Consider the following 13,235-nt stretch of genomic DNA (forward strand, 5'->3'; position numbering starts at 1 on the left):
GTGATCTGGTAAAGCATCAAGTCGAAGCTGGTTTGTTGGGGCATAAAGATTGAAGATGTTTATGGAAAGGTTGCCTGAATATATAGTGACATACTTAGTCGACTCTGCAGGACAAGGAGTGAATGCTGCAAGTTCTTTCTAACATAGATCACACGTTAATTGACCTTAAGTTGTGATGAATGGTTTAGAAAACCTACAAGAGTGATGGACTGAACACATCGATTCCAGGTTGAGGGACTAATTACCTCAAACTTCTCCTCTCCTTACCCATTTCTACTTTGTATTGGACTGATGAAGCCACTGTGTGGCGAAACGTTTCTTCAATAAAGATTCCCATGTGTTGCATAAGTGTCTCAATTCTTCAACATGTCGGTTTTCTAAACCATTCATCACATCTGTCAGACACTGCAACATCATGGGATCTTGGTACAAAGACTTCAACGCTTGCCCAACCTTTGGACGACGACCTACTTACACTAGTGGCAGGTCCCACTGTGACCCCGCCTCCTCCTGCTTGTCCAACCTTTGGACGACGACCTACTTACACTAGTGGCAGGTCCCACTGTGATCCCGCCTCCTCCTGATACTTACACTAGTGGCAGGTCCCACTGTCATCCCGCCTCCTCCTGCTACTTACACTAGTGTTAGGTCCCACTGTGATCCCGCCTCCTCCTGCTTCACCTCATCTGACTGCAGTATATAAGTCACCTCTCTGGCCCTGTGCTGCACTTCCTACAAGAGTGATGGACTGAACACATCGATTCCAGGTTGAGGGACTGCTTACCTCAAACTTCTCCTCTCCTTACCCATTTCTATTTTGTATTGGACTGATGAAGCCACTGTGTGGCGAAACGTTTCTTCAATAAAGATTCCCATGTGTTCCATAAGTGTCTCAATTTTTTTTGACCTTAAGCTCTATGCTGCATATCCAGGCAACTTTTCAAATTCAAATTCAAATTCAAAGTTTATTCTCTATAAGGATTACAATGCTGAGTTTACAGACATTTGGTTATTGTGTGGTTTACATGTAGTAAAATTGTGATTACAGAGTGTACCACTAGAACGCCTAGCATGGCTAGGCATTTCGGGCAGACTTAGTTTTATTCTTAATTGTAAAATATTACAAATTATGAGGTAAGTTGGTATTATGGCTAAGTGACTAAATACTAGTTTGTGAGTTTAGCAATGTGAATGCTTTTGTTTTGGCACAGTACATAGTTTCAGTATTGGAGTATCACAGGATTCATTATTTTAAGACTGAGATTAATATTTCTGTTTATGGTCAAATGAGTGAGTGAGTGTAAGTGTGAACCACCAGGTGGTATTCGTGTAGTTAGTTGACGGGGTGTATCAGGGAGATAAGATGTTTTCTAATGGTAGTTTTGAAGGTGATGAATGTGTCTGCAGTTCTAGAGTTCTCAGGTAGGGTATTCCAATATATCAATATTCTTGGTTGTACTAATATGATGGAAGTCAGGCAACCGGTTCCTGATGGAAGCAATGTTCCAGGAAAAAAATATAATCTATCCATTATAGTAATTTATTACAGTCTCTAGCTCACAATGTGGTAAGACAATTTTGCTTAGTCGATAGTGTGCAAATATTTCACAGCAAATAACATAGTTGACCATTTAAGTTAATTCTGCTAAGTTTGTACCTTTTCTCTATGCATTTCACTGTATTTTATAAATATAGACTGGCATTCATACATTGGCATTCTAGCCAATGTATGAAGCCAAGATTAAAACGTTTGAAATTCATTAAAGACTGATGCACTTGTGGGATCCTCTCTTTGATCGAAATCACCATTCTGACTAATTATATTTGTAAAATTTATCAACATCTGCTGAAGATGATCAATTTTTTTGCAAGACTTTTATGACTTACAAGAGGTCAGTTGAAACCAGTACTTTTCTAGAGAGAGAAAGAGAGAGAGAGAGAGAGAGGTTCCCGTGAGATAGTTCTTTTTTCCGCACCTACCACATTAACAGGTACCAAGATTACACTGGTGTCCTATAGTGGTGCCTCTTGCTATGGACGACTTGTCATTCATAGTAGGTATTTCCCATACGATTATCTCATGTCTAGCTTCCAATGGAGTCACAAGTGTGGCGTCCGTCTGACTGTTGGGGACATGTGTGTTGGGAAGAATGACAGAATCATCCACATACTCAGATTTAATCACAGGTGTGATTGGTGGCAAATCAGTGGCTTCATGTGTGCTAGCAGGGATGGCTAGCTCCTCCACAACTGGTGTAACAGAAGGCTGTCTGGTGTCACCAGAAACATTTGAAGGAGGATGGGATCTCCTACACTTTCCAGAGATGGGGTTACAGATAGGGCAGTGTTAGGCTGGCTGGGCTTACCCTCAGTTATCATTAATGGACTGTTGTCTGATTTAGATCGAATGTTGTTTCGGTCTTATTTGTAGTTCTTATACCAAACTGACACCCCAACTTTTTTATAGTTAATACACTTAAATTTCTGATCTTCCTTCTCCGCTCTGATTGTCACGCCCCACTGTGCATTCCCTAGTGGGATGTTTCCCAGCATACTTACCATACCAAGAATGAAGTACTGAGCAGTGTACTACAATGTGGCCATAGTGCTGGCATTTGTAACATCTACGCTGAAGGGGCAGGTACAATTTAACAGGAAATGGAGGCCTGGCACCCAGATATTCCGAGGGAGGGGCACTGACCCTACCCAACTGGCAACAATTTGGGACCTTCCTTTAAATCTCTTAGGTCTAATGACTTGCTGACTTTGAATTAAATAGGATGGATCCATGTAGAAAGAGTTTCCAGAAATTATGATGCTGACCCATTTTTAATGTGCTGAGTATCTGATGGAGGGCAAAGCAGCTTAACAGTTTCGTAAGTTAAATTAGTCAGATCATTGATCACATCATCATTCCCTCCTACTAACACATAATCGTGTCAGTAGAACTGAATCCTTGTCTCAGGTAGTTTTTTTTATTGCCTTCATTAGCTATGTGCACTTTGCAGGAAGAAGAGTGTTGTCAGGGAAGCATCAAGGATGTTTAGCGTCACATTGCCTGAGTCATGTAAGCTGACTACGTCAGCATTCTGCTCCTCTCTCACTTCTTTTCCTTTGTTTACTTTTAAATGCCTGAAAGCTGCCATCATTACCATCACATGCGGAAATATGTTCCTCCATGAGAGTTGCCACGTTTGCCAATGATGGTATCCTGTGCAAGACTTTCACAACACAAAAGTTCCTCACTTACTTCTGTCACCCCCCCCTTCCCCCCCAAAAAAAAAAATACACTCGAGGTTGCCTATAATTAGTACAAGATGTAGTAGTGACTCTAGACACAGGGTCCTATCATACTTCACATGAGAAAAAGGTTTCAGAGTCAATGAACACTTAAAGTGGACTCAACTGAGGCTACTACCACTTAATAGAATGCAAACGTCACTACAGCTACATTAAGACACTTCTTGTAGAGGAGGTAATATTACGATGCACATCATAATGGATGGTAAAAACAAGATTTTACACCTAAGCACATAGAAGAAAGAGAAAGAAAATTACGTTAAAAAATACATAAGAAGTAATATCGACTCTACAGTCAGAATTCTGAAACAAAGGAGCTTAAATTCAATGATATCACGTGTTTTATTATTGGAAGTGTTTTGGAGTGTGAGCAAGTTAGATTTTATGAAGGAATTCATGGAAAACCGGTTCGTCGGACTTGGGTGCTGGAAGTGGGAAGTATGGTGCCTGTACTCTGAAGGATGGGTGAGAATGTTGCAGTCGGTGGGGTAACCTGACTGTGACGTCGGCCGACTTCTGGAACTACGGCGACTGAGTGAATTTTTGAGAATGTATTTTCTTCTGTGGGACACCCTGCCTTGGCGGGAGACGGTCGCTGATATATTTATTTATTTATTTATTTATTTATTTATTTATTTGAACATGATACAGAGAAGTACAAGGAACAATTTTTACAGTGCAACATACCAAAGCCCCTTGTATGCAGAGCATTATGGGCAGCTTAAAATTAACTTAAGATTAACTAAGCAATGATATATTCAGTGGTATAAAAATTATTGTAAAACAGATAACAATTTAGTACAAATGAGTATTACAAAGACAGGTCATATGGTCATTACTGTGTTACTGTGTAATCACTAGAATGGAGTATTATGTTAGGTAATGAAGTTAAATAGTAACAAAGTTTGACTGGGTCACAGGTTGACATTTATGAGATACAATAATGAGATATATATATGAGATACAATTTATGAGATACAATTATTCAGTATTTATTTAGTTATGGGTGAGTAAGTGATTTTTGAGAAGAGACTTGAATTTATAAACAGACAGTGTTTCTTTTATATTCATAGTGTGTGAATATTCTAACTGTTTTCTTTAATATTTAAGGATTAAAGTATTCTTGAAAGGTAGTGAACAGATAACATGCAACATTAATAACCCATTAGAGCCGAGTTAACCAACCAGACCAATGATGTTCACATCAGTTGGTCACAGCTGGCTTCATCATAGTGCAGCTGGCATGAAGTGGCAACAGCTGGTTTTCACATCAGTTGCACCTCGCTTGATGTATGTAGACTCGGTTAATATTTACTTCAGGTGCGCGGGTAAACTCAGCAATATTCTTGTTATTAAAGAATCAAGGTATTCAGTCCCAGGCAAGAATATTTGTTTCTTTGGAAAATGTTGTTGTGGATGGTATTTGGGTCATAAATTCTTTTAGAGAATTGCGTGCTGGCCCAATCAGTACACTTGGAGTGTACCTGAAGAGGTTTTCGGGGGTCAACGCCCCTGCGGATCGGTCTGAGACCAGGCCTCCTGGTGGATCAGGGTCTGATCAACCAGGCTGTTACTGCTGGCGTCTAGAATTCAGACTCAGCATTCCATTAACATTCTCAGTTTATTAACAACGTTGGTCAGACATGCTGACCGACGTTTAATTCAGGGAATTTACATTTTACAATATAAATCAAAACTTGAGTGAATTTTGCGTTTTCATAAGAGCTGAGTAATTCCTGCATCAGCTATGTTTCCACATAATTATGTATTTACGTTTAGGTTTGGCTATGTTAGGTCAATTTAAGTTAGGTTAGGTTATATTATGTTAATTTAGGTTAGGTTTAGTTATGTTAGGTTAGGTTAGGTTATGCATCTCGGCAGGAGATGCAACATTCCCCCAATGAAAATCAGGGGCGCCACGAGTACACTGAGAGACAACACAATAAGTGTCCTGGGCCCAAGACTGTTCAACTGCCTCCCACCCTACATAAGGGGGATTACCAATAGACTCCTGACTGTCTTCAAGAAGGCACTGGACAGGCACCTAAAGTCAGTACCTGACCAACCGGGCTGTGGTTCGTACGTCAGCTTGCGTACGGCCAGTAGTAACAGCCTGGTTGATCAGACCGTGATCCACCGTGAGGCCTGGTCTCAGACCGAGCCGCGGAGGCGTTGACCCCCGAAACCATCTCCAGGTAATCTCCAGGTAAACCTTCTCTAACCCGTCGATAATAACTGACCCCCACTAAGCAATTAAGGTAGATTTCGACCGTAACTTTCACCATTAAGCTCAACAGGTACTCTGATACTAATGTATATAGTTTTATTGAAATATATTAGGAGTTTTTTTTTTAATTAATAATGAGGATTCTCAAAAAGTGAAATGATAAATATATACCCACAAAGGATTAATTTAATGGTCTATTTTTTTTTTTTTTTTTTTTTTTTGTCCTCCAAGATTTTCATCTATAATTTGAAAACCAATCATCCTATCACCTTTATTTACCTTCTGATTATTGGATGATTGTAACTGGGAAATATTCCGTGCAACTGTTGGTATGTGACAGCTTGGTAAGTAAGACGTGTGCAACTGTTAGGTATCTTTAGTCCGAAACGCATCGCCTACACAGCAGGCGTCTTCAGTGGAGTACAGAGGAGGCAGCAGAAGCAGTAGAGATGTGAAGACGATGTAATAATCAGTCCATCACCCTTGAAGTCGTAGTCTGGAGGTGGTCAGTCCCTCAGCCTGGAGAAGAGTTTTGCTCCGTAGTCTGGAACAGTGTTCCAGACAGCCAACTAACCCAGGTGACTAACCCAGTACTCAAGCAAGGCTTGTGAGTTCCAGCCTTCGCCGTAGCTTTGTGCTTCCAGTTCTAAGCTATTCTGAGTGTTTTATCATCCCTGTGGTGTGGTATTTTGTGGGTTTTTAGGCAAACCTGGCTTAGAATATTTTTCGTACCTAGTGTGGGTGTGTCAGCATAGTTGCTGATCCCCTGTATATGTATATGTTATCTGAGTATGATAGTACCATCCATCAGTGACTAGCTTGTGTGATGTCACGTGATGCCGTACGAGAGCGCTGCACTCAAGGCCTCATCCTCACTCCGCGCTTAGGTCTACAACAAGGCAACATGGCAAGGCTGGGCTCCCCTCTCACACTCTGCTAATATAAGTGTTACCATCCAACAAGTGTGTTTAACTCCAATCATCATATCTCCACGAACCCTCTCAACATATGGTGCCAGCTGTGAGCGAGTAAATTTGATATTTACGCAAATGTATGGAGATTAATTTCTGTCAGCCGAGTGTCCACCTCATCCTAGCCTAGCAGCCAGCTACCCAGAGCAAGCATCCACCAGCCTGTCTGCTTCCTGCTTCCTGGTCAGTCTTTGTGTCTTAGTGTTTTATCTGCTTATTTGCATTACTTTCGAAGGGTTGACCCGGGTTTGCAAATTAAGCCAAGCTGCCAAGCCAGTCTGTGTGGGGGAGTCAAGCCCTACACCATCCAGCCTGTCTTAAGTACCAGCCTTGCCTGCTAGCCAGCTTTCCACCCCTGCTTTGCTCATCATTAAAAGTTCTCAAGCCAATCTGTGTGACAGGTTAAGCCAAGCAAGCCAGCCAACTAACGCAGGTGACTAACTCAGTAATCAAGCAAGCCACATGAGTTCCAGCCTTCACCATCGCTTGTGCTTCCAGTTCTAGCCATCCTAGGGTGGCCCAGTGGCCTGGTGGCTAAAGCTCCCGCTTCACACATGGAGGGCCCGGGTTCGATTCCCGGCGGGTGGAAACATTTCGACACGTTTCCTTACACCTGTTGTCCTGTTCACCTAGCAGCAAATAGGTACCTGGGTGTTAGTCGACTGGTGTGGGTCGCATCCTGGGGGACAAGATTAAGGACCCCAATGGAAATAAGTTAGACAGTCCTCGATGATGCACTGACTTTCTTGGGTTATCCTGGGTGGCTAACCCTCCGGGGTTAAAAATCCGAACGAAATCTAATCTTATCTTATACCCTCCCTGTGTGGTGTTCTGGTATTTTGTGGGTTTTTAAGCCAGCCTAGCTTAGAATATTTTCGTGCCTAGTGTGGGTGTCCCCAGAGCACATGGGTTATGCTGGTTATCCAGTAGGCCTAGGACAGCAAGGCAATGAGTGAGCTACTCAAGTCCCAATATGACTCAGTTTTTAGCAAGCCACTAACCAGACTGAGAGCCGAAGATCAAAATTATTTTTTTATGAGAGAGCCACAGAATTTGGTTAACATAAGCCTATCTGACGTTATCCTGACGCCAAATGACTTCAAACAGGCGATAAATGACATGCCCATGCACTCTGCCCCAGGGCCAGACTCATGGAACTCCGTGTTCATCAACAACTGCAAGAAGCCCCTATCACGAGCTTTTACCATCCTATGGAGAGGGAACATGGACACGGGGGTAGTCCCACAGTTACTAAAAACAACAGACATAGCCCCACTCCACAAAGGGGGCAGTAAAGCAACAGCAAAGAACTACAGACCGATAGCACTAACATCCCATATCATAAAAATCTTTGAAAGGATCCTAAGAAGCAAGATCGCCACCCATCTAGAAACCCATCAATTACACAACCCGGGGCAACATGGGTTTAGAGCAGGTCGCTTCTGTCTGTCTCTACTATTGGATCACTACGACAAGGTCCTAGATGCACTAGAAGACAAAAAGAATGCAGATGTAATATATATAGACTTAGCAAAAGCCTTCGACAAGTGTGACCATGGCTTAATAGCGCACAAAATGCGTGCTAAAGGAATAACAGGAAAAGTTGGTAGATGCATCTATAATTTCCTCACAAACAGAACACAAAGAGTAGTAGTCAACAGAGTAAAGTCCGAAGTGGCAACGGTGAAAAGCTCTGTTCCACAAGGCACAGTACTTGCTCCAATCTTGTTTCTCATCCTCATATCTGACATAGACAGGGATGTCAGCCACAGCACCATGTCTTCCTTTACAGATGACACCCGAATCTGCATGACAGTGTCTTCCATTGCAGACCTGCAAGGCTCCAGGCGGACATCAACCAAATCTTTCAATGGGCTGCAGAAAACAATATGAAGTTCAACGATGAGAAATTTCAATTACTCAGATATGGTAAACACGAGGAAATTAAAACTTCATCAGAGTACAAAACAAATTCCGGCCACAAAATAGAGCGAGAAACCACCGTCAAAGACCTGGGAGTGATCATGTCAGAGGATCACACCTTCAAAGACCATAACATTGTATCAATTGCAGCTGCTAGAAAAATGACAGGATGGATAATGAGAACCTTCAAAACTAGGGAGGCCAAGCCCATGATGACACTCTTCAGGTCACTTGTTCTATCTATTCTATCAATTAATTGTTCTATCAATTACTGGGAGCGCTTGAGGTTCCTGAACCTGTATTCCCTGGAATGCAGGCGGGAGAGATGCATGATTATATACACCTGGAAAATCCTAGAGGGACTAGTACCGAACTTGCACACGAAAATCACTTGCAACGAAAGCAAAAGACTTGGCAGACGATGCAACATCCCCCCAATGAAAAGCAGGGGTGTCACTAGCACGTTAAGAGACCATACAATAAGTGTCAGGGGCCTGAGACTGTTCAACTGCCTCCCAGCATACATAAGGGGGATCACCAATAGACCCCTGGCAGTCTTCAAGCTGGCACTGGACAAGCACCTAAAGTCTGTACCTGACCAGCCGGGTTGTGGCTCGTACGTTGGATTGTGTGCAGCCAGCAGTAACAGCCTGGTTGATCAGGCTCTGATCCACCAGGAGGCCTGGTCACAGACCGGGCCGCGGGGGTGTTGACCCCCGGAACTCTCTCCAGGTAAACCACGCAGTGTCCCAGCGCGCTGCCTCAACCACCCTCACCTTCGACCACCACCACTGTTTTTTTGTACCCTTATATCGGGTCCTAGCACCTTATTTTACGGCTCACATAGCGGGTCAAGACACAAGATTGTTTCATCGTACCTGTGCGCCAACGAGAAAAGCCTTGCTATGTGAGTTCCTCGAGTTTAATCGCAAAAACTTTGAGAAATCGCCGAGTAGTGGAGTTCCGTGCCAGCTACAACGAACCTTCCTCCACCACCGTCACCCTGAATTCTCCACTAACATTGCTCCAGTGATAATGAGATTTTTACACAGACATTTGCGAGTGTTCAGTCATTTTTTTTGTTCTCAGTGATTTCGTAGTGACATTTCTTTTCCAGTGATTTCTTAGTGACATTCAGTGACTTGATTAGACTCAGTGTTCATTACATCCTGTTTGCAATATTAATATTTTTTCTTCAGTGTTTAATTTTCGTGCTTTATTTTTGTCTGTTGTGTTGTGTTCCTTTAACTTTAACATCTTTCCCTGTTGTGTACAATATATAAGCAGTATAACCTTGTGTTTACACTTCACAATTATCTTGTGTTCACAGTACTGTGTTCCTTGCCCAGTAAGTTATGAAGTAAAGTAATTTAGTAACTGTTATCTTATATTCTGCATCACAACTCAGTGTTGTCTCAGTTATTTTTTTCCTCCCAGCATTTGTTCATTCTTGCTGATTTTTTTTATTAATTTATTTCCCATGTTACTGTGTACTGAAGATCCTTTTGTGCTCATTCTTTTTATTTAGCCAGTGTCTAATTTGTTTTATCTCCACAGACAATAGTGCCATTATTTTGTTTGTAATAAGACAATTATTTCCAATTTTTGTCAACACAAGACCTTATTGCAAGAAAATTATCATAGTATTGTGCATATATTGCTGTGTTGTGTTCCGCATTATTGTAAGTGTTAACCTTTCCCTGTTATGTATTTTATGTCTCTATTCTTCTTTATATTTCATTGAACATATTCACTCTTAGTGCAATTTTTAACTTCTTTTTTAAAGTAAATCATTCTTTTGCTTGTTCAATAAGTGTTACTTAAGCTGTAATTAAGAGTTAAAATGTTCAATCAGTTCATTCCTTGATCATTTTTTTTATTGTTTTTGTAAACTGCATTTTCTTATATGTGCAATTTTTTTTATTACTGCAGTATTGACTCATTCTGCAATAAGTCTTGTGCAAGTATTGTGCTGCCATTAATTTTTTTCTTTCAGAAAATTTTTTTACGTAGTGTTGTGTTGTGCAGTAATTTTTGATTAGTGATTATTATTTGCAATATTGCTACAGTTTATTTCAGTATAATATTCTGTGATTTCAGTTTTAAATTTCTTGTTCTGTGCATAATATTTTATTCTTTGTGTGTTACTTTGTTTTTTTGTTTTTTTAGAGAATTGCTGTCCCAGTCTATTTTAATTTTGCACAAGATTTATTGATTCCATTTTATCATTTTTGATTGATTTATCATTTATTGTTGAATTTCTTTATTGAATTGAGAGTAAAGACAACTCACTGTGCCATTAATCCAAATTAAAGTAAATATGATTAAATTTGATTTAAGTAAAGTACAATTTCTCTTGATTATCAAAGTGTTGCTTATCCAGTTGAGTGTTTTATGTGAGTTTTCCTTACTCTACAGTGTGACTTGTTATTTTTCTTTACTTGTGCAGAATAGTTAAGTATTTTCTTCCAATTTAAGTTTATATGTCATATATTCCCTCTATTATTCTTGCTTTTATGTCCTTGAGTAAGTTCCTTGAGAAGATGTCCCAGTCACTTTTGTTTGCTCACTTAGTGTATCATGCCAGTCAAAGTCAATATGAATCAGTCCACAGTACCAATATTCCCTTACTGACTGAAATACAATACCTAGCCCTTGAGCAATGTGTTTGTTCTCACAGCTTGTATCTGAGATGTGTTAAAGTGCTGCGAAATGTGAAGTTCAGATTAAGTTCCTATAGATCCATGCATTACTTATTAACGTAGCCGAGTGGTCAGGCACTAGTAAGACTGTCACTCCTGTCTGGAATCCAGCCACAATATCGTGCACACAGAATAGTGTACAGGTACCTTGGGTTTCAGAGGAACCTCAGACATCCCTGGGTGCTGAGACTACTATCCCGGTGATGGTGACTTGTTCAAGAAGTCGTTCCTTCCAGGGGACGCTTTGTGAAGAATGTTACTTGTAATGAGTTATGCCATCTCTTGCTGATGTCACACGCCATTGCAGAAAGACGTTTCTGTGGCTAGTGTACTCACTTGATTGTTGTTGTTGTTCCTTGTGTTCCAGATGGTGATACTATCCTCGTTGACAGTATTCCGTGCAATGTACAAAGTTGTTTCTTGAGTAATCTTCACATGTTGTTAACGTTTATAAGAGCAGTCTCTTTATAGCTGATACCTCGTGTCACTGTGTGTGACTCGGAATGAATGCCAGTATTGTTGACCGTGTTCATTTCTTTTCCTCTGTGCTTGCAGTGAGAGATAGTAGATTCGTTCTCCCTTGCTCATATTGCATGTTATAGCGTTACTTTTTTCTACCGGGGAGAGTCATCCACTCCACATTATGCATTGTATGGTGCAGACAAGCGTTTGCCTTGTGAGTTGTTATATTCTGCACCAAAACCCAATTACAACCCTGATGATTTCATAGCAACTCGTACCAACTTAGCTCAAAGTGTTTTTAGAAGAATCTGTGAGACACTTCGTAAGTCAACAGCAGAATTTACAAGAGTAACTAATAGCCGTGCTAAGCCGACCAAAGTTAAAGTGGGTTCGAGAGTAATGCTGACTAACTTCAACAAAACATCCGCAATGCCTAAGCTCGATCAAAAGTTTGTTGGTCCTTATCGAGTAATTGAACATATCAATGGCAATAAGTATAAGGTTAGAGAAATTAGTACTGGTCAGTATAAAGAATCGCATTTAGATCATATGAAATTAGTATGCGATGTTGAGGACGATATTTCTACCCAGATTAATGTGACAGACGCTGACAATCCTCCTGACTCTGTACCCTCTACCTCTAATAATCAGTCAGATGATCAACCTGAATGCTGTTATTCCTTGCGTACACGACAAGTAATGAGAACCCCCCAAGTATCTTTTGTAGATACTTGCTCAGATCTTCCTCAGTCAAGGCATGTATTAGCCATTGCAAAAGAATTCGATCCTCCCAAAGACTATAACCATTCTGCATGTGTAAATATTACCCTCGCAGAGTTGGGTTTAAATGTACATAGTCTGTATAATTAGATGTTCAAGCTGAATGAAGTTGTCAACTGTGTGTTTTGTTATTAGCTGATCAGTTTTCAGAATTTTTTTTTTGTGTGTGTGTGTGTTCATGTTCCCTCTGAATTCTGAGAATTTAGCAGTAATGATCTGAGTGCGCCAGATCTGTCTTTGCTGTTAATTACTTTCACATTTGTAAATATATATATATATATATATATATATATATATATATATATATATATATATATATATATATATATATATATATATATATATATATATATATATATATATATATATTCTTCCTCAGAATCCGTTGAGTGCATGAATACAGATCGATCAATCAATTCCATCATTTATTATACAGTACTATGATTTGTTCTTATAATTCGTAATGTATTATGATACCAACCATTACGATCCCATCCATTAGTTCTAAGTAACATATATCTTTGCTATTGTATAGAATCAGCCCAGAGCCACTTGCCTGTTCAGCTTATAGCACAGTATTGTATGTCAAGACGACATATGTAACATGACCGAGCTGTCAGCATAGTTGCTGATCCCCTGTATATGTACATGTTATCTGAGTATCATAATTAGTACCATCCATATGTTTTATATAGTTGACCCCTTGCTAGGCTCAGTGACTAGCTTGTGTGACGTCACGCAATGCTGCATGTGAGCGCTGCGCTCCTGGCCACCTCCTCACTCCACCCTTAGGCCTACGACAAGGCAATGCAGCAAGGCTGGGCTTCCCTCTCACACTCTGCTAATATAAGTGTTACCATCCAGAAGGGG

This window comes from Cherax quadricarinatus, chromosome 2 (genome assembly GCF_038502225.1).
Source record: "Cherax quadricarinatus isolate ZL_2023a chromosome 2, ASM3850222v1, whole genome shotgun sequence".
Lineage (NCBI taxonomy): Eukaryota > Metazoa > Arthropoda > Malacostraca > Decapoda > Parastacidae > Cherax > Cherax quadricarinatus.